The sequence below is a fragment of the Thunnus albacares genome, chromosome 4, assembly GCF_914725855.1.
Source record: "Thunnus albacares chromosome 4, fThuAlb1.1, whole genome shotgun sequence".
Taxonomy (NCBI): Eukaryota; Metazoa; Chordata; class Actinopteri; order Scombriformes; family Scombridae; genus Thunnus; species Thunnus albacares.
The window spans coordinates 3,942,556-3,970,489 of NC_058109.1; the positions used below are offsets into that span (position 1 = coordinate 3,942,556).

The following is a 27,934-nucleotide window of genomic DNA, read 5'->3' on the forward strand; positions in this document are numbered from 1 at the left end:
CAGTAGAAGTGGTTGGTTTTGGTCCTAGTCACAGTAGCCAGGAGGGTAACGTAGAAGCGGTCTCCTCTTTTTGAGACCTGAGGCTTCTCAGCAGAGAGAACTTTTCTATCACTGTCCTGCCACTCTACCAGAGGCTCTGGAAAAGCACCTGGTACCTCACACTGCAGCAGTGCCCCGAACTCTGTGACATTAAGTACTTTGGTGTATGGCTTTGGAGATGCACCTGTGAACAAAGTATAAACAATAGCTTATTAACTGCAAACTAAACATGGACAAGCAGCATTTAGTTACTGTGCACTACAGAGCTGGAATAAACCTCCAGAGGATATCAGACTTACTATGACTTTGAACATCTTTAAATCTAAATAAAAAGTGAATCTTAGGTGCTCCTCATTGACCATCTTACCCTTACATCTTCAACCTATCCTGTATTTATGTCTGTTCTTAAATTCATGTATTTTTTAAGGTTTCTATTCTTCATTTTAATGTTTTATATTGTTTTAATGAAATATGTAAAGCACCTTGATGTGCCATTGTGTATGAAATGTACTATACAAATAAACATGCTTTGCACTGAAAATGTAATACTGGGATGTTTTTGAGTTCATCTATTACTTGTTTGAAAATGGGTAATATAATGTGTGTAAGAAAATTGGAAGAACATAGACTTAAATTTTAATTTAATTTTAATTACACACCCCGAAAACCTAAACACATTGATGTATAATGTCTCAAATTACTGACCCCAATCACTGAAAAGGTATTGTATCACGTTGAATAATATCACACCTTACAGATGTAGATAGTGACGTCATCATCATAATCAGGACTCACCTGGGATGTTTTCGGCTGTTCTGTCTTTTAAAATACCACCTAAAAGAAAAAAGAAAACATAGTTATATTAGAAGGTTTGTATGATATCATCAACATGGCAGACAGGTAAACTAATACTGGGAAAAACAGAACTTTGCTGCCTGTTTATTGAACAGAACTGATTGGAATTAAAAAAGAAACCCCAGTCTCAGATTTCACAAACATCCTGGTTTAAACTGGCCACACATTCACAGACACGACTGCTTTGTGTCAGTCCCAGATGGGTTAAGGCTGGAGTTCACTTGAAATGAACTACTGTAGGTCTTACAACGTGTCATCTAAAGGTAAAAGTGTTTATAGCTGCTCTGAACTGAGTGTAAAGCCTGGCGTTATAGAGAGGGGCGAGACGTGATCATCATTTAAATGGTGATAACAGCTCACACTTTCATACAGTCTCCCCTTCAAGACATCCATGCTGTTAAAATCAGGAGTTTGAGAGAGAAGTTTCTCTTTCTTACCTCCACACACCTGGACAATCACTGCATGAAGCTGGACGTACTTAATAGGTTTAAGAAAGTTACAAAATTTATTGGACGCAGTGACACAAACTGCAATGTGTCTCAAATATCCATCATGTTTGATAAAGAGGGAATCTCTCCATACATGGTTGCAGCGCTGTGGGGACGAGGCCCTGCCAGATGTGTTTTCTGACTATTTGACTTGAGTCCATCTGAGACTCTTAAACCAGTCACATCAGTAAATAAACATTTTATAAAATTACTCACCAACATGAAGCTTAATGTAGAATATTTGTCTTGGCTGAAGTTGTGGAAAGTCACAGGTGTAGTTTCCACTGTCAGCCACCTTCGTATTTCTGATGATTATGGAGGCGTTTCCTGACTTCAGTCCATCGTCAACATACAAGACTCGTTCTTTGAACTGCTCAGATATTGTTTTAATGCCTGCATCATACATGAACACCTCCTTCTGACCATCTTTCTTCCAGTCAAACAGCTTTGACACAATGCTCTCCTTGCTGATGAGTGAACAGGGTAAAATGGCGTCTCTTCCTTCTTCCACGATCACTTTGATGACGTTTGGCTCTGGAGGACAAAAACATGTATTAATCAATATGCTTACATGCAGAATAATCAGGTTAAGACAGACATATGGAAGTTTGTTGTCATAACATATTTGCACTTGGGAATATTTTGCTTTGTAAATATATTTATAATTTATGTATTACTGTTATTATATATTATTATAAGTGATATTTATTATTTCTCTATTTGTTTTCATCTTTTATATTTCATTTTACTAGTCCTTATTTATCAGCATAACCTCAGGAGAACATCACACTCATTAATAAATAATAACATTTAAGTCTTTTAACTGTTTTTCCAAAATGATGATGATCTTCATCACTGACTACGTCATCAGACTATCTCTGTCTGTCCATCCAACACACAAATAAATATTACACCTGGTTGAAAAAATGAGTGAGAAAAAGAAAGAGAAGCCAGAGAGAGCGCTGCAGATTGAAGAGGAAAACTGAACTAAACAAAGTCAAACTTAATTCACCATAATTCATCATGATCACTATGAAGTCAATAAAAAGACAGTAAGGACGAACCTCTGAACTACACAGACAGAAAACACCTGCCTGAAGCCTGAAGTCACATCTGAAATGCATCAAACTGTCAAAACTTCTTTCTATCTAAACACTGTGGAGCCATTTGGTAACAACTATGGAAACAAAGCATGAAATAAATAATCTGGAGAACAAGAAACATTAAAGAGGGAAATCAGGAAGCTTGAAGTGGAAGAAATGAGTCTAAACATGTATTTACCATCAGGTTAGAGAGTCGATTCCATTATTTGAAAGAAACTGAGCTGATCAAAAGAATTTAGTGTTTAGTGTCATTTAGAGGATGGATCAGACTATTTTCAATATGAAAAATGTTTGTTGCTTCACATCTATGACACTCTGTGTCCTTGTTCTGTTTCATTTACTGAAATAAAGATCAAACATGATGATTAACTTTTGTCTTTGTCGTTATTTGATAACCGCTAATAAATAAAACAATGTGTATATAAATATGATTACTTGTATATAAGTAAAAATTGACTTCAGGCAATTAGATTTCTGAATAAAACCATTAAGGTTGAATCTGCTTCCTGATTGAACACATTTCTCATCTCTGATCTACAGATACGATTTGTCTCCACACTAAACACACAAACAAGCTGCTCCCTAAAATAAACCTGACTGAAGAAACTAACCAGAGAGAAATGAACATGTTCTGAATATTATCATAGACATTACTTTATATACTTTCTCTGTATCACAACAATTAACCCTTTGAATTTGACATTTGAAAGAGGAAGCTCTGAGCGCATGAGGAAGGAGGAAGGGTGAAAACCTGGGTCCCGGGCCGAGCCTTCGCAGTCCTTCACAGTCCTATTGATACTTATGCTTGTTGTTGTTGTTGTTCTTCTGTCCCCCCTCCCCCTTTCCCTCTCTCTTTCTCTCTCTCAACCCAACCGGTCAAAGCAGATGGCCGCCCACCAAGAGCCGGGGTCTGCTTGAGGTTTCTACCCGTTAAAGGGGAGTTTTTCCTTACTGCTGTCGCCAAGTGCTGCTCATGGGGGAATTGTTGGGTCTCTGTAAATTAAAGAGTACGGTCTTGACCTGCTCTATGTGAATGTCAAGTGCCTTGAGATGACTTCTGTTGTGATATGGCGCTATATAAATAAAAATTGATTGAAACAACGTGAAACAACTTTCTCTGGTTCATTGTGTTACTTTGACCAACACAATAAAAAATTATCAACAAAACTCCCAGAGACCCTCAGGCAGAGGACACACTCAGATTTTATATTTCATCAGAAATATCAGCATCCAAAGTTACACAATAGATGATGTGTTGCAGCTGTCAGTCATGTTTGATACGCAGTTTATCAGAAATAACGGCAGGAAGTAGACGCCGCCCTGCACATCTGCTCCCAAACTAACATCAGCTCTGAGTAGGTCTATTATAGGACTTAATTAATCAGAGAGATGCTGTCATCACATCACATCATGTGTGTTATGGAGCTGATATTTAACATTGATCTGTGCTAATCATCAGGATACTAGCACAGATATTATATATAAAAATAATAATAAACTTTATTTATAAAGCATTTTTCGAAAAGTTACAAAGCAATAAGAAATGGAAACAAAGGTAACACCATGAAAAAATGTTAAGAATAAGTAAGTGAGCAAAAGCAAACAAAAAAAGCTCTAATTAAATGCAAGTAAATAAAAATGAGTTTTTAAGAGTTTTAAAAGGGGACACTGAGGTAGCTTGTCTGATTTCCAGAGGAAGGTTATTCCATATTGAGGAGCCCTTCTACCCTCTGACTCAAGCCTTGCCCCGGGGACTGAGAGCAACAGCTGGTCCACAGATCTAAGAGAATGAGCTGGGGTGTAAGGGATGAGAGGGTTGGTCATATAAGATGGGGCAAGGCTTAAAAAAGATTTAAAAACAAGCAGTAAAATTTTAAAGTCAATTCTAAAAACCACAGGTAACCAGTGCAATGAGGTGAGAACAGGGGAAATTTGATCATATTTTCTGGTCCTTGTAAAGGCCGTGACACACCAGGCCAACGGTCGGCCATCGGCCAATGTCGGGCCTAGCGTCTGTGGCCCTAGTTTTTGCTGTTGGCACTAGTTCTTTGATGTTGGTTTGGTGTGTTACAGCCTTTAGAACCCTGCTGCAACATTCTGTACAAGTTGTAGGCGATTGATTGATTTTAGGGGCAGTCCAGCAAATATTAGTCCAGCACAGTTATATCTGTCTTGCTGACTGACTGTATATATTTACCTCCTCCAGGTGGCGTAGTTTTACTGTGAACATCACAGGCCCCACTGGCTTGATAGGTACAATCATCATAATGCCAAGGCCTGCTCTGTAGTCCAGCTGTCACCCCTACTTATCTAGCTCCACTAGTCTCACAAATAGTTACATCAGAAAACTTCTTTCTCTTACTGAGTGCACTTTTAAAGCATCCTTGCATCCTATCAGCAAAGAGCAGATACTCCGCAGCATGACGCAACTTTATATCTACATTGTATCTGCTCACACCAAACTACAGTGGCTGGTCCAACTAGCTTGATAGGCATGTTTATCTGATTGATGTGGCCCGTTCAACTGTCCAACCACCGTCACTGTATAACTGGTTCCACTAGTTAGTCCACTTTTAATATGTTTATTAAGTAGGAATTTATTTTAGTGTTTATCCCTTTAACTTCCAATTTACATGGACGTTTCCCAGAACAGATTATTACAGAAATCAGGGAATATTCATATTAACACAGAGCACTAAGCATTGTGTACATAAAATTATGATGATGAATTACAAATATGGGGAAAAACTGCAGTGCTCAACACTCAGAGAAGCCACTTCCTGTTCTGAGTGGCTTTTTTGAAAAGTATCTAAACCAATGGCCTGCTGAAAAGGCAACATTATCCAACTAATTAACATTTTTAACCAAATGCAGAATTTATGGAAGTAGGCTGAATGGCTCATAGACTACACACAAAAATAACAGATTATAACAATGTCTTTGTCAATTATAGCAGATACCTCCCACATAGATAAACATTTTATTTCAGCTAATAAAAGTGTGTTTAAGAGAGGAAACGAAGCCTTACCTAGTTAATTCAAACCCCCTTTTTTAAATGTGGACAATATGTGTTGTTTTTTCCCTATAGGATGATATTATTAGCAAGTCTAGGTTACATGTTTAATCAGGTGCAGTCTTATCTATCAGCTGACCCACTGCTGGGAAAAGCAGCTCTTTCACATCCAGCTATCAAATCCACGACCGAATGGAGAAGTAGACATGTGCTGTATGATGCAATAAATTCAAATTCAATGTTAAACTGATCCACTCGAACGCGATGCTTTCTAAGTGGCCTGTAACATGAACCAATCAAGCACACAGTTTTCTGTAAACTGATGTAGAAACTTCAATTTCACATCAAAACTAAACAAATAATAATATTTTGATATAATTGGTGAATAAAGATTTAAACTTGTTGCTACTCTGCAAGTCTGCACATATGAAAGCTGCTCTGCAAAAACCACAAGACACAACCATCCACCCGTCTGTCTCCTGCAGTGGGTGAAGTCTGAGTGAAGGAGGGAGAGTCAGGTAACTACAGATCCCTCGTCCACAAAACTTAACGAAGAAAGGAAGTAAACCTTCTGCATTTCTGAGAGGAGGACAGGATGAGTGTATTAAATGGGACCAGTTTTCATCCTCTGACCACGAATCTCACATACAGTTAAGTAGTAAAATAACTGACATACATGAATGTGTCACCTCTACTTTTCCAAACAACATCTATTCACATGCAGCCTCAGCTCAACTTTGGCAACAATATTACTTCCATACATTTCTGTGTGCATTAAAAGGAATACAATGAATTTTGCCTCTTTGGTGCTTCTTCTGTTCATGTGATGTTATTTTTTATTTACACATGTCGGGTATTGTGGAAATATTCTTTGATAAAACCATATCACTTGAAACTAACTACTTCAGGAGTCAGTATTAATGCAAATCCACTTCCTTGTTACTCTTTTTCAGTGTTTGAGTTTCACTGTGCAGAATGATGAACATTATGTGCAGAGCTTGTTTTCACTTTCATCTGCTGAAGGAGGAAAGTTTCTCTGAGCTCAAGTTAAATCTCAGTTTAACACGTGTATGTACAAGATGATTTTGTGACATCACAACTAGTTTGGTGCCAATCATGGTCCAGTATCAAACTTTCACAAGTATGATGTGAAAACATGAAGCCTCCAGTGCACAAACACTGAGAATGGACTTTACAATGAAGGAGGAGACATCTTGTGTCCAGTAATTAAACTTTTGAAGTGAAAAATACTTAAAATATTCATAGATTGAGGATTTTTTTAATGAAGGAGAGGGAGTAGATGTAGTTGTAAGACTTTTTTAATGAGGTAATTTAAATGTTTTTGTGGGAAAAAATATAAGACAGATTATTGTTCAAAGCACAATATTTGTATGTGTCTTAAAACAAGTGTGGAGGGTATCTTTAAGGTAAATTGACCAATAAATGATGATTTATGTTGGTTTTTAGCTTTGAGGCTCTACAAATGTCAGCCACCCCCATAACTTTGGTCCAGACTGAAATATCTCACTTGTAACACCTGAACACCTGCTGCCATTTCAAGTTGATGAAAACTTCTCAGCAAGCTAACAGAGAAGATTAAATGCAGTTTTTTTCTGTTTTTGTTGTGCGTTTGTCTCTTTATGAAAAAATAAAATGAAATTAAGAAAAAGAGAAAAATATTGATAATGATTTGAATAGAGCTGCAACAATTAACCAATTAGTTGGTTAACAGAAATTTCATCGCCGACTATATTGATGATCAATAATCGGACACCCTGCACATCCGCCTACATCTGCAGCAGTCATGACGTCACATCTAAAGTTATTAACCCCCTCTTATAAGAGCTCCTAAATTATGATAAACATCTAAACTCTGAGCAGGTTTATTAAAAGACGGTAATGAATCAGAGGGAAGCTGTAATCACATCACATCACCTGAGTTGTGATGTTTTAACACTGATCTGTGATCATTATTAGGATACATATTAATATACTGATTATTAAGATCAGATACTTGCTGATGTCACAGTTGCAGGTGATGACGTCATCTCCCCGCTAAACTATGCAGTCATTTTTATTCTGCTTGGTTCCAGACTCCTGCATTTATTTACACATTTTAAATAAAATACAATTGATAAACATAATTCAGTCTGATTATCAGTGGAAGTGATTCGTTTTCTTACCGTTTTCATCAGCAAACGTTGTTCCAGACCAAGTCAGGAGAGAAACACACACGAGAGGAAGAAGCTCCATAGTTGTCTTTGTCACCTGGAGATGAAGCATCACTTTGACATCTCTATATAACGAAGCTTTAGCCACTCCTGACAGCGTCACTGCTTCATCCACAAACACTTTCGTTTCTCGGCTTCAACACCAGCTGCACATCCGGAACAGGCATTTCACAATAAAAGCGTCATCTCCACATACTGTGTAACAGTGGTGGGCAAACAGCGGTCCACGGACCAAATCTGGCCCTCCAACAGAAATATTTGGCACAATATAATGGCACATTTTGGAGCCGAAAGTTCAGTGTGTCACTGTTTCTTCCCACAGTTTATAGAAAATACCTGTGAATAATAGCCGAATACTGAGATGTAAAAGAAAAAGAAGTAAAAGGTCGTTAAATCCAACTGTAGACTTGTTCTTTTCCTGTTATTGCACAAATATCTGTGATCTGTTCCTCCTGACCTGCACTTAAGCAGCAGAAACAATCCTTTTCAGGGTGATTTCTTCTAAATAACAGGATGATGTGTGATGATATCGTTCAAAGGAAGAGCTGGCGAAGTTCTTATTTTGAAGACATTTATTGGACGATGGCCATCGGGTCCATTCCAAAGATGTACAGAGACGGTCTGGGCACCGTACCACTGTCGATGCATAGCTTATATAGGGTTACACATCTGTATCTTATCACCTGAATAACATAGGTTTTCCATGGGCACTAATTCAGTTGGGAGCCCCCCAATCAAGTGGTTGACAGCTACCTCACAACATATTATGTATCATTACATACCACATCTGGAACGGTTCCAAACTTGACCATGGACCTATTATTTGTATTTAAAGGTCGCCCCAAGAAGGGCTATATCATATTACCTAAAATGACATGCAGATTATGGAATGTTTAGGTCACATGTCGAACACCCAAAATCAGTAAAATACATAAAGTCATACTAACAACCACTTTTACTTGATTAACTTGAATTTACTTGATTCAGAGGAAGGCAGTTTCTTGGTTATAGTGATGTGTTTACCTTCTCATGGCAGGATGGAGACGACACCCTGCACCCCTCCCCCCATCCTTCCCACATGTGAAGCAGTAATGAAGCCACATCTAAAGTTATTAACCTCTTCTAGGTATAATAGTGTGCCAGCTCCTAAATTATGATAAAAATCAAGACTCTTAGTAGATCTATGATAACACCTCAGAGGTCCCCACCCCTCCCAACAAAAGACAGGCATGTCTGGCAGACAAGCTAACGCAAATCTATTAAACAGTTTGTCTGAGGATGTTGGAATGAAAACCTGATATCTCCACTCTGCCTGAAAGAAATTTTGTCAGACCCCACAAAGGACATGATAGGATGCTCAGACTTGTTGTTTAAAGTGAGCAGCAGTTGATGGAGAGAGCAGAAAGAGTAGGTGTCTAGTCCACCTCAGTAAAAGCCTGCAGTCATATCTAACTTAGTGTTAACTCTGAATCCCAATCAGACACATCATGTGATGAAAATATCAGCCTGGTTGAGAGTAAAACAGTTAGAGGAGGAAACTGTGCAGGCGAAGAGCAGACAGAGCCCCCCTAACAAAAGTAAAATGCCAGGAAAACCACAGCCTAGAACTCAAGAGCAAGAAAGAGAGAAGAGAGAGCAGAATTTAGCTGACAGGAAGTCTAAGAAAACTAACAAAAGACACTCGAGTGCAGGGTTTTGTTACAGACGTAGAGAAGAGTCACATTATCTTCGTCCTCAAAACCAACCGTTTCTCTTTTACTGATTGCAGAAATCTGTTCTCGTTATGACCTGTGAGAAACAAAACCTTATCAGTGTGTTTTCTTCAACATAACAGCATCATTTCGACAAATTAACTCAATTTAACCAAGAATGAGAACGATCTGACAGCCAAATGGCACATTTTGGAGCCAAAAGTTCAGTTTGTCACTGTTTCGTTGTTTAGAAACTACCTGTGAATAACAGCCTAGTAAAAGAAAAAGAAGTAAAGGTCCTGAAATCCAACCGTAAACTTGTTCTTTTCCTGTTATTGCACAAAATATCTGTAAGCTGTTCCTCCTGACCTGCACTTCAGCAGTGGAAACAATCCTTTTCAGGTGAATTCTCCTAAATAACAGGATACCACTCTCTGATAAGACACCCTATAAGGCTTAATGACTTAATTAATAAATAATTTACCAATGCTTTATAAATCATTTATATGCCATTAACAAACATAATTTTGGGTTGCCAGGTTGTGAAAAATCTCTCCTTTCTATACATCCATAACTTTTGCTTTATTTAATTCTTCAGGACGACACGTCCGATGTTCAACCACTTACTTTCTGGAAAGGCTGCAGGTCATCCAGATGAACATTTATAACTGTAGAATTTATTATTTTCATTAATGACTATAATATAACTTCAGACATGATGACTTGGAACATGTGAAACACAAACCTTTTAATTAATGGCTTATAACCATTTATAACTGTAAATGTTTCACACTTTCTGATAAGTGATCAGCTCTTAAAAGTCATTAATAAATGGTAGTAGTATTTATGAACCATCAATTAAGCCTTTTATTAATGCTTATAAACCCTTCATAAAGGGTGCCTTATCAGAAAGTGGTACCAATAACAGCATCATCTCCACAAATTACCTGAAGCCCTTTGAATTTGACACCTGAGAGCTAGTGAGCACAGAGAGGAGGGGGAACAAAAGAATCTGAAGTTATCTAATCAGTGGTGTGTTGCAACTATTGCTTCATTTACTGGAATAACTTGAATCTACTTGATTCAGAGGAAGGCAGTTTCTCTGTAATAGTGGTGCATTTATCTTCTCATAACAGGATGAAGACAGACTACACACCCCTCCCCCCATCCTTCCCACATCCGCAGCAGTTATTAACCCCATCTAAGCATCAGAATATGACTGCTCCTAAATCCTAAATTTTGCTAAACATCAAAACACTGAGTAGGTCTATGATAAGATCTCGGGATGACTCAGACAACAGACCCCCCCCCCCTTTCTCCTCCCTGAGAAAAGAGTAGGTGTCTAGTCCACACCTCAGTAAAAGCCTGCAGTCATGTCTACCTTAACTCTGAATCCCCATCAGACACATCATGAGATGAAAATATCAGCCTGGTTGAGAGTAAAACAGTTAGAGGAGGAAACTGTGCAGGCGAAGAGCAGACAGAGCCCCCCTAACAAAAGTAAAATGCCAGGAAATCCACAGCCTAGAACTCAAGAGCAAGAAAGAGAGAAGAGAGAGCAGAATTTAGCTGACAGGAAGTCTAAGAAAACTAACAAAAGACACTCGAGTGCAGGGTTTTGTTACAGACGTAGAGAGGAGTCCCATTATCTTGCACAAATCCTGTGATGCCCAGTTAGTGCAACAGAAGTTGCAGCAGACACATAATCAGCGATGCATCAAAAGATTGATGGCTCCACCCCAGTCTAAACTTTAAACAGGAAGGAGCTGCTGTTGTGAACGATCAGCAGCTGAAAATGAAGAAAGTTTCACACAGATGAGAGACAACAGGGAACAGACAGTTAGTGTAAATATGCAGGTAGTTAAGGAGACAGCCATACCCCCAGATCTAGTGGGTGAGCTTTGGAAAGCAGTAGCATGGCTAGAAGAGGTAGAATGCCTGTGTCTGAGTGATACTGGGTCACAGCCAACGTGTATATCATAGTCATTTTAGCAGCAGCAACTTTCTCACAGGAAGCCACATTTGATTAGCAAAATCTTGCAGAACAGCTGTTTGACACTGGTATACTACAGTTGATGTCACATTTCCGGCAGAGGAATGTGGCACAGATGTAACCATATCAACCCTAAATGTAGTCTGCCCTGATCAAAGGTTTAATGCCAAAACACACCTTTTGGTGGGGAAAAATATTCTCAGGCATCCAGGAGACAGCAAGATGCGGGGTGGTAATGAATACCTTGATAAATTACCAATCAAGCTAACTTCATTTTGGCCTACAAGGCCTATGAAGAGAGTAACAAAACCAATGACTGTGCACTTTGTGGGAAAGACACCAATTACAACCACTCAAGGAGGCTTGTGTGAAGTGAATGGTAGATACTATGCTAATATATCAGAGGATGAAGCTACAGGAATAGTAGAGGAATTTAAAATGCATTCATTCCCAGGGGGCCTAGTGGTAACCAGCCAGCTTATACTGGTTAAGTGTAAGTCTCATGCACAGGTCAAAGTAGTCATTCAGAACATGTCCACACATCTTGTCACTTTGCACCACGGTGGATTATTGTGGAGTGTTTCCTGTCAACAGGCTCAAACCTATCAAAGTAAATGTACGTGATGCTTCCATCAGAGCCCAGATGTTCTCTGTAAGCCAGAATAAGAGTTGTTCCCCTGAAGAGCCTGTTGATCTGTACTTTGAAGATGCCCCTGTCTCTGAGCAGTTTAAAAAGCACACTACTGAAAGAATTAATATAGAGGCAGCAAATGCGTTTGCCCAGCAATGCTGTGTGTTTGTCTTCTCTATGTGGGATCAGTAATTGTCAACAGCCTATAATTTTAGGATAATTATTAAAGTCATCTAATCCATTGAAGCTATTTCTCTTAACAACATTTCAACTTATAATGAAGCTTTTGTTTCTTGGGTTTGTTTAGCATATGAACCAGTCCTTTGCACTTACAATGAACCTTTGACATTTTATCATATATTGAAGGTCATAATTTCACAAAAGGTTTCTCAGTTTCCTCTTCAGTCGCGCTTGGATGATGTCCACCCTCTTTTCTGAACAGCTCTTAATGGTTCTGATATGAGCAGGTCTGCTTCTTTACACTCAACACATCTGGTCAGAATGATCAGTGAGATTTTTCCTTTTACATGAGCTGCTAAACGCTGATATTATATTCACATTAAATCCTCAACTGACGGACAAAAAACAACCTTTGCATCTACTTCAACAGATTATGTGTGTACATTATACCTCACTACACAACAAAAGTGAACAACGTCATCAAAAGTAAATATTTTACATCCTATTGTTACTATTAATATTATTATATTTATTTATTATTGTTTATTAGTAATAACTAGTAGGATTCTTTACATCGTCACTTTATAGCCTATTGCTGCAGGATTATGGCTAATTTTCCGTGTGAAGTCTAGTGAAGTCTGTACCCTGAGCAGACTCTATGGAAGTCTGCAGGAAGTCAGCTTGAGGTTTCTTGTGGACTTGATGAATTGTGGGTTTGGACCCTCAGTACTCGCAGACTTCCCAAGAACCCGCCCACAAAGTCCATGAGTCTGCAAGTGCGGTGAAGTCTGGACATTTGGATTCGGCCCTAGTTTCCATCAGACCTGCCTGCTTTCCATCAGCAGCGGCAGCAACGCTTCCGCCGCAAATCCTTCCCAATAAAAGCATCATTTCCACTAATTTGTGAGCTGTGAAATCAAGACAAAAACTGTAAAGAGTTTGTCAGAATCTCCTCCTGAGCAATACTTTACCTCCACACTGACATTTAATCTCTGGTTGTGTAATCTGCCTGAAATAATGTACTTTGTACTTTTGGATATTTTCTTCCTGACAGGCAACAGTGTGTATACTGTACTTTTTATTTACATATCGTCATGTCACTGAGTCTAAAAAGTTTCATTATACTGAGCGACATGAAATAAGAGTTTAGAAGTTGGGCACCTTTATGGTTTAAGATGTCAAACATGAACCACATACGTCACCAGTTTGAATCCAACCGAGGATCTTTGTTGATCCGCCACTAATATCACCATGTAAGAAATTAATTAAAAAAAACAAAAACACTTTCAAGAATCCTTCCCTGAAAAGTTGAATCTATTAGCACAATAAACTTAGAGCTATATTCACCTTTTATCAGGCTGGTCAACTGTCTGTTTGTTAGAAGCAGTTTTAAATACAGTGGATCTGCTACATAGTTCGCTCAGAAGTCTTCATCAGAAACAGATGTTGTATGATGATCATCTTAAAATCCAGCCAATACAGTATCATCACTTTTGTTTCTCTTATCAAAGTTTGAACAGACAGAAACATCCAAATCAGTCACAACATACAGTTTGACATTTTTCATGTTTTATTCAAATGTTTGAACAAAAATGATGAAGAACTGCCTGAAATTACACAATATCCTGCAAGTGCATCATCAGTAAACATGAACATACATGAACTTTCAGCACGATTCAAAGATCAGTCAACAGTTTATAGTTCAGTATGAAACTGTAACTGACTGATTCTGGCTGAGCACATTAAAAAATACAAAGAAATAACACATGCTTGTTTAAAAAAAAACAACACATTTATTTCAGTTTAGCTGCAAAATATTCACATTCAAAGCACAACAGCAGGTGCGGTGAAGTCTTATATTTTTCTTAATGCCCAAGTCAGTGAGGATCTTTAGAGCAGTATGATAATATTTGCTAAATGGACTGCATCTATATAGTACTTTTATCCAACACAATTTATAATTTTTCTCTCATTCATCCATTAACACTCATAAACACACTGATGGCAGTGAGCTACCATGCAGGCTGCAGGCTGAGGACAGGAGCAGCAGGGACTGGACAGAGTTTGGTCCCTTTTTTAACTCAGTTCACTTTAATTCTGTTGTATGTTGATTTTTATTTTCAGTGATTGTTTGATTATCCTGCTTTGCTACCTCATTATCACATTTTTTATTTTTCATTCTGTTTAAGTCTTAAATCCAAAATGACTAATCACAAACTGTCTCAGGTAGTTTGATTGTGTTTCTATGCAGGTTCATGTCATTTATCTATGAACTATAATGTTCTCATCAACAGTCCAGTGGATGGTTTTATAGTTGTACTTCAGCTTGACATTAAACCATTTTATAAATGAGATTAATCTATTGTACATGGACAACAGAGCCAGAATAGAACTGAAATGCATAATGAGGTGATAATAAAACCATCAAAAATACTAAATAAAACAATGAAAACACAACAGAGCAAAGAATCAGAGAGAAAATGACTGAGTCTGCTCTTAGTCTGCGTTTTTCTCAAAGCACAAGAGTGGAACTACTCTCTGTTGCCAGTTTATTAGGTACACAAACTAAAACTGATGCAATTTAATGCAACAACCTGCTGTAATCTCATAACTTTATAGAAGGTTTAATGTTCAACTTTTGCTGACATTGTTTTCTAAAAGGTGTTAAATCAAATTTATGTTCATTTTGGAGGCTGTAGTTTGTGACACTGTTGACTCAATGGGTTGAAAACACCTCTCAGTATAAAACCCAATACAATTCAACAGTACCAAAGACTACAGCCTCCAAAATAACTCAAGTTGAGTCGACACCTCTGTCATACAGGTTCAACAAAAACTGAACATTAGAACCTTGATGAAGGCAGGATTTACTGCAGGCCTGTTGTATTAGACTGCATTATTTTTTCCATCAGAGTATTAAACACATACAGTTAATATAATTATCACTTAATGGAATGGTTTAATGACAATCAGTTCTGTCAGCATTAAAAGGTAAATACTCTGCTGCCATCAGCCTGTTAACTCCAGTCTTTCTATTGTCAGTCTGTATGAATATCAGAGATGACTAAATGTAACTTAACTTCTTTTATTTATTATTCTGAATGTGTCATTAGTATGTTGTGAATTATGGGCAGCTTTGAATTGTTTTGTATAATTATACAATGTCTCTTTGTTACATGTTTTAATTAGTACAAAACATAATACATGTTTTTTGCTTCCTTGTCCATATGTTTAGATTAACTTTTCTTTTTTAAAAACTGCTCTTTATATGTTTATGTTCTATTTTATTATGTGTTTTATATTTTTGAATGAACTATTTTAGGGTGACTATGTAATATCTGTTGAGGGACTGTGGATGAAAACCAGACTTTTGGTGAACTCAGCATATTTACAGCAATGTTTATCAAGATGCTCGTTCCCTATTAAATAAATTAATCAAATAAAATAAAAACAATAAAAATATTAATTAATAAAAAGAAACAACCCCAACATCTCCTGTGATGTACAAAATGTATCATCAGAATGTAACTGTAAATCATGTACCGACATCATAACCTACACAAAGAGAACAACTAAAGGTGTGCATGCTCCTAAAATCTAAAATGATTGACAGATTAAAGCAGCAGTGAGATGACTCTCAGCAGACACAGTGATATTAGCATCGATCTTATGAGCAGTTTCCTCCTGCTCGGCTACACAGCTCAGAGGTTGGTTTTGGTCCCAGTAGTGAGGAGGGTCATGTTGTTGTAGCATCCTCCTGTTTCTGGACTGTGGATGAACACCAGACTTTTGGCAAACTCAGCATATTTACAGCAATATTTATCAAGGTGCTCGTTCCCTATTAAATAAACCAATAAATTAATAAAATAAAATAAAAACAATAAAAATATTAATTAATAAAAAGAAACAACCCCAACATCTCATGTGATGTACAAAACGTATCATCAGACAGAAAATTGAAATTCTGCAAATGCCCAAATAAATTCTATGATGACATTTTTGAACATTTAAAGTTTAGTTTGGGATTTTTTTCAAGTCTAACTTTTAACAAAAGTGTTTGTTTGTTTGTTTGTTTTTTCATTAATTTTTACAACAAAATGTTTGTGAGGTTACTATAGTATGAGTTGTTTGGGGCATTTTAGTGTTTTATATTTGATATCATGTTGTTGCTACACTGCCTCCTCCTGGTCCTGCTGCAGTCAGACAGGAAGTTTAATCTTTCAGTTAACAGGTTTATACAGTCGTCTATTTCTATCTTTAACCCTAAAACCAGACCTCAACTTAAAAACCATCCTTTGGATAAATGAGAACTCGACAAAATGCCCCAACTGCTCCAAAAATGTCTTCATGCTTTTGGTCTAAAACTCAAACTGGTCCTCACAAAAATCAAAATACAAGAGCACAAACACACGTCAGCAGCCATGTTCAAGGCACATGTCAAGTTATAAAGCTTCCTGTTGATTATGTGGCCTGTTTCTTAAACTGCAGCACCTCCGTCTGTGGGAGAGAAAACACAATTATATTAAAGAAAATCCCAACTTTGGAAACACAAGTTCTCTAGTTAATATTCATTGTGTCCATCTAACTGATATGTTTGAATTAAAACACATGTAACACATAATTATCTTGTTACAGTGTGTTACTGTTTGTTTTTGTTTGTGTTCACTGCTGTGTTATAATAAAATAAAAAAGCATCACTAAGATGATTAACTGTCTTGAAAGGCAAAATTCAAGCTCCCCATTTAAAATGTATGAACTGATTCAATCAGAAAACATGGAACGAACTGAATGACATTCAAAATGCTGTACAAATGACCACCTATGGTAATTGATTCATGTCTTTGAAGTATTTGTATTTAATGTACTCAATAATGAATAAATGTAGACTTGTTGGATTTTGTATGGGTGCCAACAGAAAGTTTTATATTTGAGAAGATCAGAACAAATGTTAAAACTCTAAACATGTGACAGATATAAAGAATTTGTGGTGTCTGCTCATTATGAATATGTTGATACATTATTTAAACTTACCTTTATTACGTTTTTGTGAGATGCACCGCTTGACTCCAAACACAGCCAGAACAACACCAACACCAATAAAGAAAGCACCAACAACCCATCCAATCGGGAAACCTGAAACAGATCACAAAAAGTCAATGTAAGACTCAGAATGTAACTGTAAATCATGTACAGACATCATAACCTACACAAAGAGAACAACTAAAGGTGTGCATGCTCCTAAAATCTAAAATGATTGACAGATTAAAGCAGCAGTGAGATGACTCTCAGCAGACACAGTGATATTAGCATCGATCTTATGAGCAGTTTCCTCCTGCTTGGCTACACAGCTCAGAGGTTGGTTTTGGTCCCAGTAGTGAGGAGGGTCATGTTGTTGTAGCATCCTCCTGTCTCTGAGACGTGTTGATCCTCAGTAGGAAGGATGTTTCAATCACTGTCCTGTCGCTCCACTTTAGGCTTTTTACAAGTGACTTGCTACACTCCTGCCGTACCTGAGATCTGCACATGTGTGTGGAAATCTGTCCATAGTCCAGGTTTTCTACATCCTGAGCTGAGGATCACAAGTACAAGTCTATGATGGACTCTGGATTAACATCTTCACTTTATGATAGTTGTTGTCATCACTAGTATTGATAAACTTTGGTAAAACAAGATATTATCCAACCAGCTGAACATGCAGCTTAGAGGTTTATGTTTCACTGAGACATTAAGTAGCACTAGCTAGCTAACATAGACTTACACTGCTGCAGCTAAACTGCAACAACTACTGTCCAGTAATTTCAAGATTTAAATCAACAGATGCTTCTGCCTGGTGGTGAGTTGACTCTACAGCTACTGAAGCACAATGACAGCAGAGTGATACAGTCTGGTATTATGCAGCAGAAGTCTTGTTGATTTTGGAATTAATTGTAAAAGGGTACTTTTGTTGTATATATATATGTTGGTTATTTGTTATTGTTATATTTGCTATATCATCATTTGTTATTGCACAGTCACGGTGATTATTGATACTTTACTTTCACTCATTAATAAAAAGTCTTTTACATTCAGTTTATGAGTAAATATTTTCAGATTCTTTTACACATGTTCATATCTACTGAATATTTAGAGGTTTTTGTACACATTCACATATTTTAGTTCACATATTTACTAAGATACAGATTTACTCTCCACACACATTTACAAATAAAATAACCCCATGAAATTCTCTTTTTACATATCTCTATATTTCATGTTTGTAAAATGTTTTAAGAGTATGATCCTTTATTTCACTGTGAAACAACAGATAAGGTCATGATTTCTGAATATGAAATTATCTTTCAACCTAAAACCTCAGTCTCTGTTGGTTTAATAGTCACAATTACTACAATTATAAAATGATAATTAATGTTTAAAATCTGTAGCTACAACTTGAATGAGAACTGAACCACAGAAGACATTAACGTTTTTCATCATTTCACTGAAACAGGGCGAATATGTACATACCTAATTTTTAATTTAAGGTATTTATTAACTTTGTATAAATAACAGCACCATATTATATTTGTGTCACAGAAAACATTTCAAATAATAATGTTTCAAGATTATTTTGTACCAGAACAAATTATGCAAAAAGTGAGGGATATCTAAACTTTTATTTTATTTAATTTATATTCGGTGTTCATGTTAAGTGTGTTAGAGATAAACTGAGAGCAGGATCGAGAGGTTGTTTCATTTACTGGAGAAGAAGAATGTCAGTTCAGCCAATTTACACTTCATACTTCCGCTGTCAGGAAACTGAATCACACATCTGACTGTAAATCACAGGTGTGTGTATCACACTATACCTCCAGTTTGTGTCCACTTTGTTACAGCCTTATGTTTAATCTAACAGCACTTCTAAATGGCTGAATTAAACTACATGTTTTAGTGAGCTGCACAGTGTTACATTTAAAACAAACCACAAGTCAAATGTTGGTAAATGTGAGAAGTGAAAGGCCTTTCATGTTTTTTGCGGGTTCACGTACATGCTTGGAAGGGGAGGGGGGAGGGGTATTCAGTAGGTTGCAGTCTGCAACCTCACCGCTATATGCCACTAAATCCGACACACCGATTCTTTAAGTAAAAGTACCAATACAGCAATGTCAAAATACTCCATTACAAAAAGTCCTGCATGAAAAATCCCACTCAAGTAAAAGTACATAAGTATTATGAGCTTGATGTAGTTTAAGTATTGCAGTAAAAGTACATAAGTAATATGAGCTTGATGTAGTTAAAGTATTGCAGTAAAAGTAGTGGTTTGGTCCCTCTGACTGATATATTATTATATATAACATCATTAGATTATTAATACTGAAGCATCAGTGTTAGAGCAGCATGTTACTGTTGTAGCTGCCGGAGGTGGAGCTAGTTTCAACTACTTTATATACAGTTAGCTAGTTTAGTCCAGTGGTTCCCAACCTAGTGGTCGGGCAACTACAAAGGGTCAGCAGATAAATCTGAGGGGTCGTGAGATGATTAATGAGAGAGGAAAGAAGCAAAAACAAAGTTCTGATACACAAATCTATTTTCACTTTTTGGACTTTTTCTCTAATCTTTGATTCTTGCTGAAATATTGAATCATTTGAACACTTACTGAAATGAAAGCATGTGAGAAGTTTAGAGGGAAAAATCACTATTTGGAGGAGCTGTTAACAACTCATAGACATGTGAAATGTGACCCCGACTACACACTGCTTTTTTTAAGACGTCAAAAGCCAAAAAGGTTGGAAACCACTGGTTTCATCTTTAACAATGTGTTGTATTTTAAAAGCTTGTTATATTATCCATTCTGTCAAATCTTCATCTGAAAAGTAACTAAAGCTGTTAAATAAATGTAGTGGAGTAGAAAGTACAATATTTCCCTCTGAAATGTAGTGGAGTGGAAGTATAAAGTAGCATCACATGGAAATACTCAAGTAAAGTACAAGTACCTCAAACTTGTCCTTACAGTACTTGAGTAAATGTACTTAGTTGATTTCCATCACTGATTTTCACATAGAGAATGATTAATGATGTTCATGCCCCTGTTGGGACTACATGTGGACCACAGTTTACCACATGTTTCAAGACTCCAAGAAACCTGAGCCCCGGGGGTTCGCACCCAAAGTGTGAAGCTCCACCCATGGATCCAGGTTATCAAAACTAGAGATTCCCCTCTTATCGCGAGAGATGCGAGAGCCTGCCTAAGACTCAGAAACTAAGTTTCCTTGTGCCAGCAGCTAAAACACAAGTCTGCTGGCCAGTTTAACAAGTACAGGAGCTGCGAAATGGAGTTAGCTTGCCGCTAACTCTACACAAAGGAGTGACCTGGGCCCTCTGCAGGACTGGAGTGCTGTCTCCCCAGCAATGCCTGCATCTTTCAGCTTCAGAGCCAAAGCCTTCACAGCCTGACTCACCCATGGATTCACCAGCTACAAAGCAGAACGCCACAAAGCATCTCTTCCTTCATGGACTGGTAATAACTGGGCATAGCCTAGCAACACAGTGAAGCATAGCACGGCTAGGCAAGAATGTTTAACTCAAACAATTTACTGTACGTGTATTGATTTGGTATAGCTTATACATTGAACTGTTGTTGTGATGTCCTTGTTGCCCATAGTCAGGTTACTGCATAGCCACACCGCTAGGTTAATGTTAGCATGCAACTATCCTCGTTTTAACTTGGCACTTTTAGCATACACCAATGGGCCTTGAATAGAGAACCACACAGTTAAGAAGTTAAAACCAAACTTTGGTTCAGGCAGCCCATGTGGCTCAAGACACCACATGGTCTGGCCTTTTATCTCTATAGTTCCCTTTATCAGCCAAATTGTCAGCATGCCATGTGCTCAGTCACCAGGTGACTGCAGCCATCTTGCTATTGTCTTCCCTACACACACACACACACACACACATATACACACTCACACTTGTATATAGGTGCACTAATATTGTGTATTTTGCTTTTACCCCTTGTTAAATAAATGCTTTTGGATATATCTGTTGTCTGTTTTAATGTTGCACAAGAATGAGTTTTGCCAACCTCGAGTAAAGAACTCGAAATCCTTCAACCATAACTAATTACTGATATGGTGATTTTGTTTATACTTATTAAATTAATTATTAATCAAAGTCCCAAATTCATAGATTAGTACACTTTGAGACTGAATGGCTATCTTTTTCCCTGAGTCCAGGGTGGTGCCCCCTTATTATTAATTCTTATTAATAATTTTAGTGATTTTAATAATTAACGATTATCTTTGAATTCTGGAATCTAAAACCTTGAGACTATCCAAAAGTCTTTCTAATTAACAACTAGTTTACCACAGTAGTAGATATCTAGCTGTACTTGCAAACATGTAAAGTGTTGTGAGATTTGATTTTTCAAATCAATTTTAACTAAGGCAATTAATAACCCAAATCTTGAGTTATTGGTAACTACCGCTTTAAGCCCTCAGTGTTACATTAAGAGCTTGCTGTTGCTGCTAGCCATTCATTATCTTTGATAATCTTTGATTATTGCTGATAGCCAAACTTGTAGCCAAGGCCCAACAAAATGGTGCCCCGCGTGAGTCGGAGTATTGTTGGCAATTATTCATAACTGTGCAATATTCATTTCAGCATAATTTTGGCCAGTACCAAAATTCTGGAATCTAAAACCTTGAGACTATCCAAAAGTCTTTCTAGTTAACAACTAGTCTACCACAGTAGTAGATATCTAGTTGTACTTGCAAACAAGTGAAGTGTTGTGAGATTAGATTTTTCAAATCAAATTTAACTAAGGCAATTAATAACCCAAATCTTGAGTTATTGGTAACTACCACTTTAAGCCCTCAGTGTTACATTGAGAGCTTGCTGTTGCTGCTAGTCATTCAGGTTGAACCTACTCTTTAGGAAGTGTAAGAATTTTGGTTCAGCATTTGAATAACACACATTCAATGCCATCCAGTCAAGCTGTCAGAATTAGTTATTAATTCAAGTGCTCCCCTTGTTAATTAAAACACAGTGTGCCACCAGCCCTGTGACACATAGAGAGCTTGTACCTGGCTGTTACTGCCATACATTCCAGCCTGAGTAAGAAATAGAGTCTGTGAGATAGAGCCACAGTGTGCTACAAGCCCTGTGAAACTTAGAAGTTATCCTCTAGCTGTTACTGCCATGAATTCCAGCCTGAGTCAACTTTAAGAAATAATCCTCTGACTGTTACTGCCCGGCATCTCAGTTAGTGCATGTTGAAATCTGTTGTGCCCACTAGAGCCACTAGACGGTGCCATAGCTACCCCTCCTCCACAGGAAGCTACTCCCCATAGTGTAGGCCACAACATTGTTTGGTTAGGCTAGTGTACTGCCCAAACTACACTACAAAGTGTCTGCCAGGCAACACCATAGCCAACCACATTATTTTGTTGTACCAATCAACTGCTTAATCTAACCCCCCCGTTCCAGAGACAACAATGGAGAACCCCTATGTAGAGCAGTTTATTTCTTCCCTAGCAGAGAGCCTAGAACCTGGCTACCCAGAATTCATCAGCAGGTTGAATTTCAGCGAGTGCAGGAAAGAGATAGACTCGCTACTCAAGGACAGGAATGATGCACAGACCTTATCCAAAGACCCATTGTTATGCTTGCTTTTGAACTTCCACGGAGGAATTGTTAAGGCTTAGTACACCTTGAGACTGAATTGGCTATCTTTTTCCCTGAGTCCAGGGTGGTGCCCCCTTATTATTTATTCTCATTAATAATTTTAGTGATTTTAATAATTAACGATTATCTTTGATTATCGTTAATTATTGCTGATAGCCAAACTTGTAGCCAAGGTCCAGCAAAATGGTGCCCCGTGTGAGGCGGAGTATTGTTGGCAATTATTCATAATTGTACAATATTCATTTCAGCATAATTTTGGCCAGTACCAAAATTCTGGAATCTAAAACCTTGAGACTATCCAAAAGTCTTTCTAGTTAACAACTAGTCTACCACAGTAGTAGATATCTAGCTGTACTTGCAAACATGTGAAGTGTTGTGAGATTTGATTTTTCAAATCAAATTTAACTAAGGCAATTAATAACCCAAATCTTGAGTTATTGGTAACTACCGCTTTAAGCCCTCAGTGTTACATTAAGAGCTTGCTGTTGCTGCTAGCCATTCATTATCTTTGATAATCGTTAATTATTGCTGATAGCCAAACTTGTAGCCAAGGCCCAACAAAATGGTCCCCGTGTGAGGCGGAGTATTGTTGGCAATTATTCATAATTGTGCAATATTCATTTCAGTATAATTTTGGCCAGTACCAAAATTCTGGAATCTAAAACCTTGAGACTATCCCAAAGTCTTTAAAGTTAACAACTAGTCTACCACAGTAGTAGATATCTAGTTGTACTTGCAAGCAAGTGAAGTGTTGTGAGATTTGATTTTTCAAATCAATTTTAACTAAGGCAATTAATAACCCAAATCTTGAGTTATTGGTAACTACCGCTTTAAGCCCTCAGTGTTACATTAAGAGCTTGCTGTTGCTGCTAGCCATTCATTATCTTTGATAATCTTTGATTATTGCTGACAGCCAAATTTGTAGCCAAGGCCCAACAAAATGGTGCCCCGTGTGAGGCGGAGTATTGTTGGCAATTATTCATAATTGTGCAATATTCATTTCAGCATAATTTTGGCCAGTACCAAAATTCTGGAATCTAAAACCTTGAGATTATTCAAAAGTCTTTCTAGTTAACAACTAGTCTACCACAGTAGTAGATATCTAGTTGTACTTGCAAACAAGTGAAGTGTTGTGAGATTTGATTTTTCAAATCAAATTTAACTAAGGCAATTAATAACCCAAATCTTGAGTTATTGGTAACTACCACTTTAAGCCCTCAGTGTTACATTGAGAGCTTGCTGTTGCTGCTAGTCATTCAGGTTGAACCTACTCTTTAGGAAGTGTAAGAATTTTGGTTCAGCATTTGAATAACACACATTCAATGCCATCCAGTCAAGCTGTCAGAATTAGTTGTTAATTCAAGTGCTCCTCTTGTTAATTAAAACACAGTGTGCCACCAGCCCTGTGACACATAGAGAGCTTGTACCTGGCTGTTACTGCCATGCATTCCAGCCTAAGTAAGAAATAGAGTCTGTGAGATAGAGCCACAGTGTGCTACAAGCCCTGTGAAACTTAGAAGTTATCCTCTAGTTGTTACTGCCATGCATTCCAGTCAACTTTAAGAAACAATCCTCTGACTATTACTGCCCTGCATCTCAGTTAGTGCATGTTGAAATCTGTTGTGCCCACTAGAGCCACTAGACGGTGCCGTAGCTACCCCTCCTCCACAGGAAGCTACTCCCCATAGTGTAAGCCACAACATAGTTTGGTTAGGCTAGTGTACTGCCCAAACTACACTACAAAGTGTATGCCACGCAATACCATAGCCATCAAACCGGCAAACCAGCCTTGCCTGTCAGAGCAAAGCAGCCCTAGAAAAGGAGGTAGATTTCCTTAGAGCGCAAAACGCTTGCCTCCTCCACGAGGTTCAGACGGCCAATAAGAAAGCCATGCGCTATTTAGAAGACCCGCACTCAGCAGAGTTAGATCTCTGCTCACACAAGGAGGAATTGTTAAGGCTTAGGTCAGAACGTTCTGCCCCACTATAGTCATTCAGCCAATGTGATTCCGGTTATTCCGATATAAACTCCCATAATAAAATGTTAACTCCCTCTCCACTCAGAAGATTGGAACAATTCCCAACTGACCCTGAGTTCTTGGGAATTAAGTCAGCTTCTCAACCTCCACTGAGAGACAGAGCTAACAGCTACCTGACTTCCCATCTCTCTGAAACAGACACTGAAGAGACATGTAGTTTATCCTCTAGAAGATATTCTGCCCAGTGTTTTTCTCAGCCACCAATACATGACACATTCATCCGTGCTCATCCTTCTGAAGGGGGGACTAGAACATCCCAGAACTGTTCAGCCTCTCTTCTGCACTATCAGGAAAGTGATAACACTTGTTCAGCCCCTGCCCTTCAACCAGAGAGAATTGTAGCACGTGATGCACATGTCCATGATAGTGCTAGTTTAGTCTTGTCTTCACCAGAAATGACTTCACAGTGTCCCCGCCTTAACGTGCTTGAGCTTATAGCTAAGGACATTGATCATTTTGACCCAGACAGCTGTAATCACCACATTGAAGATTACTTTAGAGAACTAGAATACAATCTAGTTGACCTGCCCCATGCAACCCAAAGTGAGAAAGTTAAACTCGTGTGGAAAACCAACTCTAAAGCTGTACACAAGTTTATACAATCACAACCTTCCAGAGTCAGAAATGACTACCAAGCACTCCGTCAAGCACTAGTAGAAGAATTCTCTTTTACTGCTGACAAGACCACATCAATGGTTGCAGCCCTCCAAGTTAAACATTCCCGTCTTGAGCATCCCAGGGATTATTACCAACGTTTGAGGCATGTGTACTTCAGTACACGGCAAGAATGCACCAGGCTTAGAAGAAAACCCCACCTTCAAGTCCTTATTCTTGCAGAACCTTCATCCATGTGTACGCACTAACGTCGCACTTATGACGCACCAAGGTAACCACACGCGGAGATTCTGGCCCAGAAGTGTGACCAGACAATGGACAGATCAGAGGATGACCACAGCATCTCTGTCCACAGTTCAGTACATGGTCACCATCTATCAGACAGTGACAGTGCCTCTGAATGTCTCTCTCCCTCTGGCTACACGGAGCATTACAGCCCTGAGCCAAAAGTTAGAAACTTAAGGCACAAGATTTCTAGAGCTTGCTTCTCACAATTCTAGATAGCAACACAGTCCACCCCTAAACGGTGTGTTCAGACTGACCACAAAGTTAATTTGACTGCTGGCAGCAGAGGGAGAGACGAGGGGCATGAGCCACAATTTGCTCATACTACTTCTTTGAGTCATATCTCATTCAAATCACAGGGACATGATACACACATTTTTAGATTCAGAGTGACTTACAGCTCCTGACAATATCATCATGAGCAATGGGCATCATGAATAAACCTCCATAAATCCACTTAGAAATCATAGAAAAGAGATGCTCCCTATAATTCCAGAACTTGCCTGAGAATCATCATGTATCTAAGTTTTCTTCATGTTAAAGTAATTTAGTGATCGTTGTCTGTACATCCATCGCTACACTGCAAACAAGAACTGATCATTTCTAATTCTGCAAACTTTTAATGGAACCAATATGTCAACATGTGAACCAATACTAAATAAATGAGGCTCAAGTTGTAGCCCACAGCTAACTCACTGAATCTATGGCAACGGTAAACTTACTGTTAACATTCCCCAAAGCATTATGGGAAATGTGTATCCAAACCCGAGAGCGTGATTATCCCTCAAATTGAAGTAAGACTAATAAAAAAGAATAACAACTTTAAAATGAGCTTTTTTCATGTTGCGCTATCAATATCTTTATGACTTTATGACTAATATTCCTGGAACACTGACACTCTCTCTGTTCATATACTGATATTTGCCCTGTGTTGGTCCAGGGGCTGAGGGTAGATGGAGGGTGATGGGGGGGCTGTTGTCTCAGTTTTGTATCAGACTCGGTTGTAGATTACTGAAGTCAGAGCTTCAGGTATTTATCGGCCCCAGCTTCCGAGCAGGAATCTTTCAATTAGTTTCAACTTGATTTGAGCTCATTCACTTTGTTTTCAGTCTGAACACACATTGAAAGTTCTTCGAAACACATGAACAATTAAAATAATTTAAATAATAAAATACAACAAGGAAGAATCTCACCATGGATGAGGACATGAGTCTCAGCATCAGTCTGATGTTTGATTTCCTCCTGCCTAGCAACACAGCGATAGTAGTCGGTCTTGGCCACAGTAATTTGGAGGATGACGTCGTAGCTGCCTCCTTTTTCTGTCACCTTTGGTTCTTCAGCATGAAGGATGTGTCCAGCTCTGTCTTCCCAGTGTAATTTAGGTTTTGGAAAAGCACCTCGAACTTCACACTGCAGCAGTGCCCAGTCCTTTGTGGCCCGAAGGGATGTGACAGATGGTTCTTGAACTGCACCTGTGAACATAGTATAAAGAACAATTAAAGGAATGGACATATAGAAAATACTGGGATCTAGCTTTTGTTAATACTTTCTCTGCTTGTATATTATACATAAGAGGAAGGAAAAATACAGACGAACAGAGCAAAATAGAAAAGCACATCAGCCTTAACTACACATCTCAGGAATGTTTGATAGAACATATTTCAAACACGTTTCAACTAAATATTTGGTGACTTATCACCACTGCAAACACTATTTCTGACTCATATCATGACAGAGACACATACAGTGAAGATTACAGTATTACACTACAGTAATATAAAAATTGTGTTATAAAATATGAATCATAGGTTCTTGTAAAGCATGTTTGAGCCTTTGTGTTATCAGAGTTTAATTGTGTCAGTGAGAAACATTTAATCAACAGTCTCAAGCTGCCAGAATGAAAAACTGACCATCAGATTAGTTGTAGTTCTTCTTTAGTAGCCGACAGCAGCTGATCAAACATTTAACTGGAGGTTTTTATTTTCTCACACAGGAAGGAGAGCATTGTTGTTTTAAACTAAACTATATATAGTTCAGGCATATTGAACTGGAGCAGAGCTGGTTAGAATCTGTGATGATGTTGATTCAGTTTATTATTATTATCACTCTT

At 38.0% G+C, this 27,934-nt stretch overlaps 1 protein-coding gene and 1 long non-coding RNA gene across 2 annotated transcripts in view; both read right to left on the reverse strand.

Moving 5' to 3' along the window:
* The window catches only part of LOC122981168 (hemicentin-1-like), a 738,767-nt gene that overhangs the window by 624,728 nt on the left and 86,105 nt on the right, over positions 1–27,934 (reverse strand). The gene's annotated exons all lie outside the window — the stretch shown is intronic.
* On the reverse strand, positions 17,272–26,933 carry LOC122981183. The gene is made up of 3 exons (XR_006403182.1): positions 26,923–26,933; positions 25,718–25,721; positions 17,272–17,357 (listed from the first exon to the last, which is right to left on the reverse strand). It is a non-coding gene; the product is annotated as an uncharacterized LOC122981183 (long non-coding RNA).